At 37.0% G+C, this 12,630-nt stretch overlaps 1 pseudogene; it reads left to right on the top strand.

Annotated features, from left to right (window-relative positions):
- The first annotated feature begins 7,338 nt into the window (after nt 1-7,338).
- On the top strand, nt 7,339-12,535 carry LOC149034789 (tetratricopeptide repeat protein 28-like; annotated as a pseudogene).
- Nucleotides 12,536-12,630: the final 95 nt, after the last annotated feature.

Here is a 12,630-nt window from a genome sequence, read left to right as displayed (position 1 = left end):
GTATAAATGGGTATGAGTAGGGGGGGGGGTGAAGGGGGGGGAAATTATGGTGGAATGGACTTCCATCCTGTCCAGGGCTGGGTAGTAATACTCCCAGTTGCTTCATGTGAGGAAACCAGGATTAAGTAAAGCTCATGCCCTGGACAGGCCACTTTTCAAATTCAGATGGGACCTAACTACCTACCACCTCCTAGTTTAAATGATTTAAATTGCTACTGTTACGAATTATATAAACTTGAAACACACAGATGTTGATTTTTACCCAATTTATTTTAGTCAATTGCATAGGAATGTCTTTGGTAAATCTTGAAATTTATTGTAATGAGAAGTGAATTACTATTTATTTAAATATTAATGCTTGTTTTCTTCAGTATATATATCTTTTGTTCTTTTACTGCTTTAAATATGTTATTAATATTAATTGCTTGTGATTTTGTGTCTATGTATCCCTCCCATTCTCAGAAGGGAAAAAATGTTTATTTTGCAACTGGGAATATGTTGAGCTAATTTTTTATCATTTGCAACCATCTTTTTTTCAGGCCAGGATGACTTAAAACAGCAACTTTTTGAAAGAAGCATCCCCTTACAGTTGCTATGGCAAAAGAAAGAAGTCCAATTAAGGTTCCATCTGAAAATGAAGACTTACCTAACACAGAGAATGCTCCAGGTTTTGATGACGACACTTTACGAGGTGAGCTTGGTTCAACTTTAGCTTCAGTCACTGTTAAAACGTTTTCTATTCCACCAGTTTCAAGAATGTAAGCAGATGTGGAGAATGATGTTAATACACTGCATGACCACTTTAAAGGATATTTGGCCAGTCATGACTCTCTTCTATGATTACAATATGTTGTTCATTGACTGAGAGGATCTATGACATATTTGTTATTTTCTTTTCTCAAAGTTCAAAGCAAATTACACAAAGTTATAATAAGTAAATGCTTTATTTGATCATCATAACATTCATTTTGTAAGTTTGCATCATAAGTACCATCATCATCATCATCATCTTTCCATCATATTATGCAACAATCAATTGAAAGTTTCATATTCCCCCAAGCAACCAATTTCCAGTAGAGTGCAAGTGTTATATCATTGAATATGGAGGTGTTTAACCCTTGACACCCTAACATCAGTATCCATATTCTCCATACTATTCTTTGCATGTTTCTTGTGGTACTGAGAAAGAGAATTCATTTGAAGATCAATGCTTCTTAGGTTGGTGATCATTTCCTTTATTCTCATGAGCTTAGTGAATGATTCAGCAGTATTACTGTAAGGAGAAGTGAGATGCTGGTCACTCTTAGGGTTTAAAGAGTTAAGGTAGATAGTGAACTTTCACTGACAAATAGCTCAGAAGAAAAAAGTTTACAAGGTCTAGGTTTTAAAGCTTGCATGGTCAATTAGTTGAAAGTCAGGTTGCTTATTGTTATTATTATTATTATTATTATTATTATTTTTTTTTTTTTTTGCCTAAAAATTGTGTGGGGCATTTAAACACATTATTAATTTTGCCTGTGGAATAGGAATTTTAGGAAACCAAAAGTTTAAATGCCTAAGGGTTTGCTTCTAATTGAGTGACGCTTAATTCTCATCATTGTTATTACCACTGTTGTCAACCAAATTATTAACATCATGATTATAGATATTAATCTCATCTTCTTTATCATTATTCTTATGATTTATATAATAACTGTTAGTTATATAATAACTGTTGAAGGGAGGAGGGGGGACTGCACACATCCTCCAAGCTTTTCAGGGGATGGGTAGAGTCAGGCAGGTGCAAAAGTGGCAGCTGGCACTAAAGGAAAAATCTGCAGATTTCAAATCTCCAGATCTTGGCAGCTCTGCTTATGCACCAATTAACTACAACCACAGGTAATTATTAACTACAACCACAGACTTTGACACAAATTATTTTTTATTTTTTCTTTGCAGCCACAGCTGATGTTTATAGGAATGAGGGTAATGAAGCCTTCAAGAAAGGAGATTTCATCAATGCTATTCATTTTTACACCAAAGGAATTGAAATGAACTGCAACGAAAAAGAACTGAAGGCCAAACTGCACAACAACAGGGCTATTGCACATTCTAAACTTGGTAAGATGATGAGAGCTTTAATATGCATTTTTTTTTCTATTTTGAAGCTATTGAGTTGTCAGTGGTAGTTTTCTGAAAAAGGTGATAATTTTGAATGCATGTCCAGCAAAATGTACATCTTATCTTGGCCTCTCAAATGTACAGAGAAGTAACCTCTTACCCCAGATATCAATGAACATCACAAGTTTTTCCCAAAATTATAGTAATGGAAGTTGGTTTGCAATATGTATGGCTAATCAGAGATATTTATTTCAATAACAGGAAATCACCAGGATTCACTAAGGGATGCAGAAGCAGCCATTGAGTCAAATCCAACTTTCCTTAAGGCAATTGTGAGAGGTTAGATATGTTAGCTGTACTATAATAATAATAATAATAATAATAATAATAATAATAATAATAATAATAATAATAAAAGAACTCAACACTTTAAGGTTAAATGAGGTTAAATGGAGTTCAATCTTGTCTCAATTGACTTTAATTAAGAGGTCGAGACCACCCTGATGTACATTTGAATCCAGCTCTTGACTGTGACCGCGATAGTATTTAACCGATTACTTTGAGGATTTGCACACATTTTTTTACATCCTTAGCTAATGTCTGCTGCGAGTATCAGTCAGTTTGATGGACGGCTTGTCAATCAACAGAGGCAAATATACGACTGTGTTTTTAGACTTTTTGATTCAACTAAATATTTCACAACTTTAAGGTCAAATATCCCGTTGCCAGAAAGCTACAACACTAATCTTAATTACCCTTTATAACCCATCATTTCATCTCTGAAAATCATCAAAAAAAATCTTTGGGCACTACCGTATTTTTGTCTTGGATGCCTTTTAAAATCTGCGACTGTGACAAGTTTCTCTCAACTACACCTGTCACGCAATTCTTGCTCTAGGCGGTCACTTGACAAAATAAACCTACATTTTTTAGCTCTTTATACAAGATGATTGATCAAGAAAGGTGAAAAATGTGAAAAACTTTCGCGAAAAACTTTTGAGATAAATTTAAAAATTAATGGGAAAATCGTAGCGTTTCTTTCTTCAGTCGTTTATTACTTTGAAGATTTGCTAAAATCAGCAGATATGGCTTTTGTACGGCACAAAACATTCATTAGTTAATAATTTGATTGTTTATCATCATCATTGCTCATTTAAGAAGATTTTAAAGTCACATGCCGCGTGTTGGTGTGCTACAACTTCGGCTATCACAGACGAGAAATTCTGCGCTCTCGCTCGACAGCAAATATCAATAGTTCTCTCGGACTAAAAACTGTGCTTCCATCCCGAAAATAAAATTTAAATAGTGTTGACGTTGTCACTTACCGCCATCGAACATTTACATGCAGAACTCCGCTATGCTAACATCTGTTGTGTGACCCGAAGACTCTCCGTAAGAATTATCCAAGCGCGTTGTTCATGCTATCTGCTGGATAACAATTTCAGAATAATCTGCAGATCTCTATGATTATTTACCAGCTTCGATCGTAAAATATCTGCATATTTTTTTAAAGCATTCTTTTACTACATATAAATCTACATCTCTCTAGATCGAGTGTTGCCGGCGTTTAATTGCGTGACTTGTAAAATTTTTAAATAAGAATGAGCCAGCAGTAGTTTGACGAGTAGGCTTCCTGCAAATTTCCCTTGATGAAATCCCAAGACATGGCGAGTTGTTTTCGTGAGCAAAGACAATAAATATGAAAGGAAAGTGAGATGCAAATGTCTTTTTTTTAGCTTAATAGCAGCTGTACCCTCTCCTGCAGTCTTCGTCTAAATTTTGCAAGGTCCCTCCTTATCTTCTGCCTTGTTCGGTCAGTTTCGAATTCTGAAGCTAGATCATTGGCATCGGCCCCTCCGTCCTCATTCATATTTACAGATGTGGACCTCATCAATAAACCAATTTTTGTTACAGCAGATAAGCCGCTGAAGTATCGAGCGATTTGCCGCTGTATCAACAAGTCAGTCAGACAACATTTCTGGCTGATGTCGTCTCTTAAACTCGATATTTGGGAAATCACATTAGAGGCGGTTGCCTTACTACTTTCCTCCCTCGTAGTGAGACCCTGAGGTGCTTCAAACTGTGCCAGTTGGTCTGCGCTATAAACTTGTCGCAGTTCTTAAATCAGAGGGAGGATCGCCCACCTCTATCTATGTGAGCGCCTCTACAGTACCTGTGTATCCCTAGCAATCATATGATATAAAGTTCATCTCAGTCACAAATCACCAGTTAGGAAAACTAATGTACAGATAAGCGCTCTTCTTGCCCTTCTTCCTTATTCATTGCCGACTCTAAGATAGCAGCTACAGTACGCGTTCTATTTAGGTTTACGGTTACTTTGATTTCTTCTGCCATCTGCAGATTCATCTCTCTCTCTGGAGTTGCCTTCTGCGGGTAGAAGGCTACAAGCGAATTTCTCAGGCGTAATTGCCTTTGATTTCTCAATTGATGTTGTCGCAAGCACAGTTTTTGGGAGTCACGAGACAAAAAAACTTATCAGGACCTAGTTTCATGTTCTAATGGAAATAAATAGCAAATAAAAATACATTTTCTTGTAAAATAAAGTCACAAATGACGGGGGTTCTCCGAAACAAATAGTGATAGAAAAGGATTTCAGTTCTGGTCAATATTGACTTTTCATGGCCTACTTCCAAATCTGAGGGAACGCGCTGAGGGAATAAAAAAACATAAATGTGTGATAATCCAAGCAAGAGAATGAAAATCCAAATGAAGAAAAAGGAGAAAACATAGGAACCCGTGTTGCAGCGTGCAGATATCTTTTGAGCCAGACCTACAAAACCTAAGCCCGACACCACCCAGAGAAACTCGAAAGAGTCCTGTATATGAACTAGCTCGCACGTGCACGCAGGAAAGGCCATGACAATCAGCGAAAATAATAGCAAATGCAAATGATATTTGAAGTCAAAAAACAGGAAAATAAGATAAGAGAAGGATTGGGAACTTTCTAGAAGTGTCTTCTTGAAAAAAAAAGATGAACAATTTTTACTTCTCATGAAAGGTCACTCAGTAACCCTACAAATACCATTTCTATACGTGGAATTTCTTGATGGTGGAAAGTGGAAAAAACATTTTCCAGTCTTATTTTCTGGAAACATGGCTAAGTTAATGAATTTATGGGGCTATTGATATTTCCTATCAAATAAGGGGGGCAGAGTTTCCCGTCATTCGCGGTATGGAAAAGCCGAAGTTGTTACACTCGGGAACTTGTACGTCAACAAGCAGGCGACATGTGACTTTAAAATCTCCTCTCCTGTTACAGTTTCCTTATGGTAAACTGTGCGATGATAATGATAGACGATCAAAGTATAGGCTAATGAATGTTTTGTTCTGTACAAGAGCCCTATGTCCTGATTTTTAGCAAATCTTCAAAGTAATAAACGACTGAAGAAAGAAACGCTACGATTTTCCCATTGATTTTTCGTCTACATACATCTCTCTAAACGTGAAATTTTCCATTCCTACAAAAAATCCCGACAGTTTTCCCATTTTTTACCTTTCTTGATCAATCATCTTGTATAAAGAGCTAAAAAATGTAGGTTTATTTTGTCAAGTGACCGCCTAGAGCAAGAATTGCGTGACAGGTGTAGTTGAGAGAAACTTGTCACAGTCGCAGATTTTAAAAGACATCCAAGACAAAAATACGGTAGTGCCCAAAGATTTCTTTGATGATTTTCAGAGATGAAATGATGCGTTATAAAGGGTAATTAAGATTAGTGTTGTAGCTTTCTGGCAACGGGAGATATTTGACCTCAAAGTTGTCAAATATTTGGATGAATCGAAAAGTCTAAAAACACAGTCGTATATTTGCCTCTGTTGATTGACAAGCCGTAGATCAAACTGACTGATACTCGCGGCGCCTAATTACTAAGGATGTAAAAATATGTGTGCAAATCCTCAAGTAATCAGTTAAATACCATCGTAGTGAGAGCTTCATATATTTTACCTATTTGAAGCGATTTCATTAGTGAAAACCAAGAAAAACCAGGGGGTGGTCTATCTCCCCACGGAAAAAACCAAAACAGAAACCAGTCTGTCTTTTTTTAGTTTTGGGGTAGAGCCCTTAAACTGACAAAGTTTCATTGAAATCGGTGAGATGGCATGTAGTACGACGGCCCGGTGCTCTCGTGGACACGCTCTTAAGTCACTATCTAGCTGTTTTAGAAAGAAGGATCAGGACTTACCTAACTCTTAGTGTTTTTGTGGCAGTTGTTGATCCCAATTTAAGTGTTCTTAGAAGTTTCAGTTGTCTGTAAAGCTAAATAAATCTAACTGAAACCTAATAGGGCCTGTTTATTCTTTTCCGTTTAGTTTCTTTGTTTTGTTTTGTTTTGTCTTTTTTTTTCTTCTGGTCTGTAATGATTTCAATGGTTTCAGCTTCTTTTCTCAGAATTGAGCTACAGTAATAGTATGCTTCTTTGTGTTGTTGCCTACAGGAGCCACTGCTTGTGTTGAATTGAAGAGATTTGAAGAAGCAATCAGTTGGTGTGATAAGGGACTAGCTGTATCCTTTGAAGGAATCTTTCATTTTTAACCGTGGGTATAATGGAAATAGTTTCCATAATTTGATGTTTCAAGGGAGAAAATACAAAGAAGGTATTAATAATGATGGGAACTTGTCAGCTCACATACTTTAAGTGTGTGTTATTAAGAAACGTAGGAAAAGTTATTACCTCATGACTTATTAAAGATATTACTCCTTTTAGCCAATTTGACTTAGTTATACTATCCATGCAAATAACTGCTACATTAGTTTAGATAACCCTTTAATTCACAGACCAAGTTTGTAATTATCCTTACTGTTAACCGTACGATTTTTGTAATGTTAGTTCAAAGAATTCAGCATTGGATCAACTAATTATTCCCAAATTGATATTTTTTTTTACTCTCAACACTCATCTGATTGATATTGTATTGCTATTGTAAGGAGAAATTCTCTCTTGGTCACTCATGGGAGTTAAAGGGTTAAAAGACTAATATTCATCCAGTTTATACATGGTATGTGGCTAGATGATCTCTCTAAATCAAGCCAGAACAAAAAGCTCGGTAATGTTTAGATATCTTATGCAGATTTTCTTGCCTTCGACCTTTTTCCACTACTTAGAGACTCGGAAACTTTCGTCCTGCTTTCCTATGGACTAATAAAAAAGAAACGTATTGGTGTTGACACGTATTGGTGTTGTAGACTCATTTCTTCCGCTGCTGTAAAACATTCGTCTGATGTTAAAGGTATATTAATTTAAAAAATTGAGCAAGTGCTGCTCAGTTTTTGGAAACTAGAGATTAAACTTAGATATTTCGCGTTAAATTTTTAGGCTGCACACTGAAAAAAGATTTTTTGAAATGTAAATTTACTTCATAACTGACTTTAAGACTGAATGTTGATAAAACATCTATCTTTCATGCAAGCCCTCCTAATGGGCCATTTTATAGTTCTGTACTTAGTTGCCAAGCCTTTGATTTGGAGTAAAGCTGAAGATGACCTTGTTGTGATAGAGACCAGTATCTAGAAACGATAATAACAAAGTAGTTTGCTTTAAATAGCGGCAATGTTTTTATCATAACAAGGTCACCCTCAGCCACACTCCTGTTTAAAGGCTTGGGAACCAAGCACGCAAATGTTAAAATGGACTTTCATAAATCAATATGATCAGAAAAATAATATTTTTTTGTTTTATCCAAATTTTTAACCCTTAACATAAAAAAGATTAACAAAAACAATACGATCTTGTTGTCATTAAGAATTCAGTCTGTCAGTGAAGTGGGAGATAAGTCCATGGAGGAAAAAGATCCTATTAGTCATGACCACGGTAGTGCAAGTTCAGGTGATGTCAAGAAAGTCATAGGTCTCTATAATCAGGGAGAAGAGGCCATAGAGTACCTCAATCTTGGCATTGCTTATCACCGTCTGGGTGATTTCAAAAAAGCCATAGAGTACCACAACCTAGATCTTAAAATAGCTAAAGAAGTAGGAGACAAGCATGGGGAGGGTCGTGCTTATGGCAATCTTGGCATTGCTTATGACGGTCTGGGTGATTTCAAAAAAGCCGTAGAGTATCACAACCTAGATCTTAAAATAGCTAAAGAAGTAGGAGACAAGCAAGGGGAGGGTCGTGGTTATGGCAATCTTGGCAATGCTTATTTTAGTCTGAGTGATTTGAAAAAAGCCATAGAGTACCAGAACCTACATCTTAAAATAGCTAAAGAAGTAGGAGACAAGCATGGGGAGGGTAGTGCTTATGGCAATCTTGGCAATGCTTATGACAGTCTGGGTGATTTCAAAAAAGCCATAGAGTACTACAACCTACATCTTAAAATAGCTAAAAAAGTAGGAGACAAGCATGGGGAGGGTAGTGCTTATGGCAATCTTGGCAGTGCTTATGACAGTCTGGGTGATTTGAAAAAAGCCATAGAGTACCACAACCTATGTCATAAAATAGCTAAAGAAGTAGGAGACAAGCAAGGGGAGGGTCGTGGTTATGGCAATCTTGGCATTGCTTATCACCGTCTGGGTGATTTGGAAAAAGCCATAGAGTACCACAACCTAAATCTTAAAATAGCTAAAGAAGTAGGAAACAAGCATGGGGAGGGTTGTGGTTATGGCAATCTTGGCATTGCTTATGACAGTCTGGGTGATTTCAAAAAAGCCATAGAGTACCACAACCTAAATCTTAAAATAGCTAAAGAAGTAGGAAACAAGCATGGGGAGGGTAGGGCTTATGGCAATCTTGGCAATGCTTATTTTAGTCTGGGTGATTTCAAAAAAGCCATAGAGTACCACAACCTAAATCTTAAAATAGCTAAAGAAGTAGGAGAAAAATCCTTGGAGGCAAAGGCCTACTGGTCATTAGGATGCGTTTTTGAGTTGCAAGGTGGACTGCCAAAAGCCGTTGAACATTACAAAGCTAGCATAAACTTATTCAATTCCTTGAGAGTACTTCTAAAATCTAAAGACGAGTGGAAAGTTAACTTTCGAAATCAGTATCAAATGGCGTATACGGGTTTGTGGAGAGTTCTCGTAGAACAAGGTAATATAGATGAAGCCTTATTTGTTGCTGAGAAAGGACGAGCTCAAGCTCTGTCCGACCTTATGGAATCCAGTTTTTGTGGTGAAGCAAGTCAGCACAAGGCAGGTGATGAAGATTTAGCAGTCACTGCTAAGTCTACATCGATTTGGATGAAACGTTTTTCAAAAGTTTTAAAAAGCGTTCCATCAAACACCGTCTTTCAGGCAGTGGACGAAGCTGACGTCTATCTTTGGGTTGTGTCCGAAGGAAAACAAGTTCAGTTAAGACAAAGTAAACTCAAAGGTTTTGTTTCAGAGAATAGTGGATCTAGCTAGTCCTTTGAGTCGTTCATGCTCGGTGTCTATACACAACTTGGTGTTCGTTCTAATGTGAGATGCGAGAATCGATCTTTAGATGCTTTGAGGGAGGGCCGTTCAAAAGAAGGTGAGAAAACCAAAGAAGCCAACCCTCAACCTCACATCCAACAAGACGGATGCTTGAGCACTTTGTATGATATCGTTATGAAGCCGGTGGCTGACTTGATTGAAGGGGATGAGCTACTCATTATTCCTGATGGACCCCTGTGGATCGCTCCTTATGCTGCATTGAAGGATGGTAATTCTAAATACCTGTGTGAATCGTTCACAATCCGAGTCGCTCCATCTTTAACAAGTCTTAGACTCATTGCCGATTGCCCAGATGATTATCACAAAAGCAGTGGTGCGTTACTTGTAGGAGATCCGTGGGTATCCGCGGTTACTAACAGCGAGGGAGAGAAAGTCCTCGAGCAGCTTACGTATGCTAAAGAAGAAGTAGAAATGATCGGAAAAATTCTGAATATCACGCCAATCACTGGCAGACAAGCCACGAAACGTGAGGTGTTGAAAAGACTCAGTTCCGTTTCCTTAGTTCACTTTGCGGCACACGGATGTCCGGAAACTGGCGAAATTGCTCTTACACCTGACCTAGACCGAATATCTACTGTGCCTACGGAGAAGGAGGATTACATTTTAACGATTCGAGATGTGTTGAATGTTCAACTTCACGCCAAACTTGTTGTGCTCAGTTGCTGCCACAGTGGTCGGGGCGAGATCAAGGCTGAAGGTGTGGTTGGCATTGCGCGCGCTTTTATGGGGGCTGGTGCTCGGTCTGTTGTGGTGTCCCTGTGGGCGATTGATGACGAGGCTACTCTCCAGTTCATGAAATGCTTTTATCAACACCTTGCAGAAGGTAAACCAACAAGCAAGTCACTGAATCTGGCAATGAAAAGCCTCAGAGAATCAGATGAGTTCCACGAAATCAAATACTGGGCGCCCTTTTTGCTGATTGGAGATGACCTGACGTTTGACCTGATGGCAAAGGAAAGAGAAAATTTGAATAGAAAATCAAATAAATGAGGAAATGTTTTTTTCATCTCAAAAGAATGAAGTAGGAACTTGGAAGGTTTAAGTGTTTCTCTATTTTAAACAATTTTTGGCTATTTTTCTTTACTTTTTATTTTTTTTGTTAAATGGAACTTGAGATGTGCAACTTTACTGTGGTGAAGAAATAAACCAGTCTATTTCATTATATTTTGATCAGTGGAATTGTCATTTTTTGTTACCTTAACAAATTTAAATGCTTGCGAAGAGAACGAAATGCAACAAGGCCTCTGTTATGAACGAGGTTTCCATTTCCACCAACATGTCACTCAGCTCTGTTCCTGTATTACAATCAGTTGTATGGAAAATAATTTAAAGGTTATTTCTTTTACCCAACCAGGGGCTTTTCCACCGGATTTTAATTACCTTTATGCTGTAAGCTTTTGATAAGCAAAGAAACAATTCGTCATTTGCAAAAGTTGGCAAATTTTTGTTTCCAAAACTTTGATTGAATTGAATATGTGAATTGATCTTAGACCGTTTTCTACATCATACATTACTTTGTTACAATTTACCTTCATATTTACCAAAAAATTGATTGCCATTTTCAACTCAATCCATTTTAATGCAATCTAATTCTGTCAGTGCCAAGATTGCCATTATAAGCTTAATTTGAAGAAGTAAACATCAGAGATGATGTTATTAAATTTACTAACCACATGTTAAAGACATTACACCTACTTTTAGGGGTGTAGCCAGCCTCTAGTCCCGTAGGCCCGACTTACAATTGTTTTCTGCCCGCTTGACTTTTACTAAAAGATACTATGACTCTTGCAAATGTTGAAACAAAAATTGAAATTTGTGAGGGAAGAGGTTTACAATTATTCAAAAAGCTGGCTACAACCCTGCTTTCAATCAAACGAGTCTGGCCAATTTTTGTCCGTTTTACCAAACACTGATCCGTTCGTTTTAAAGAACGACGACAGAGAGGCTAAAAATTGTCCATGTAATCTAAACTAAGAAAGAGGGACGCAGAGTTCACTATAATTAAAGTTTCCATAGATGTGACTTTTAATGTATGTGACATGGAATTTGTTGTTTCTAGTAGGACAATATTTACGCTCATAAATGAGAGAAGCGGTTAACGTCAGCCATGTAGTCCTCAATGGGAATTATTTTGGTAAAAAGGCTCATTAATTAATGTAAACCTAGTGCGTAGTTGAAAAGGTTCAGGGCTTCAGGATAAAACTTCTAATTGTTGAAAATCACCTCTTCAAAAATTTTCATCGCTTTAAATGTACCTTAGCATGATTTGAAGATGTCTGATAATATCTTTGTTAGGTTTAAGAATTTATAGTTAGGTATTTAGAGCACACTTTGTAATTAGAACCCGTTATGTAGTCAAAAGTTTTAAGATAGACTTTATCAACGCTGTTTTAGAAGAAAGCTTTGTAAAATAAATCTTAGTTTTGCAGATTATTGTATTTACCATTGGTAAATGCTGGTATAAAATGTAATAGTTAACCTCACACTTGGTTCAATGTAACTTGGGTTTTAAAGACATGCTGGGACAGTTTCAACTAAACATGGTTTGTATAATGTCAGTGTATCTCGTGCGAAGTGTTTTGAAGCTATTTTTATTTTAAGTTGAAGATAATTGTTCATTTACCTTAGTTTGTATTAATTAACTCACGAACTCCCAAGTTCTGAAGAAAAATTCTCCCAACTGATAAGAATGTGTTTCTCTTTGCTGTCGCTTGTTCCGAGAATTCGATGTAACATTACGTTTCTAGTAAAAGATTATCCTCCAGTTTGGATTTTCTCCAATTGTTATTGACACCATGTTTGTCGGTGTATTAATACCGTGAGGAGAATTTAAATTATGATCAGTCTTGGGAGTAAATGGGTTCATTTTAGCGTCTCCGTTTAGCGCGTATTTTACTTAATGCCTTGAACGATTTAATGCAGTTTCTATTGTGCTTATTTTTTTACTTCTTTGTGTAAGAGAAATATAGAGTGTATAAAATACAAAAACTGCGTTTATTTACAGTGTCTGTCTCCATGTTCTTAGGATGCACGTAAGATGTAGATAAAGCAGATCCTATGGGGACTTCAATGCTTGTTTTGACCCGCGCACCAAGTTG

Source organism: Pocillopora damicornis, chromosome 14, assembly GCF_964200805.1.
Source record: "Pocillopora damicornis chromosome 14, jaPocDami1.2, whole genome shotgun sequence".
Classification (NCBI taxonomy): Eukaryota; Metazoa; Cnidaria; class Anthozoa; order Scleractinia; family Pocilloporidae; genus Pocillopora; species Pocillopora damicornis.
Note: the sequence above shows the minus strand (reverse complement) of the source record. Positions and strands in the feature narration are given on the sequence as shown.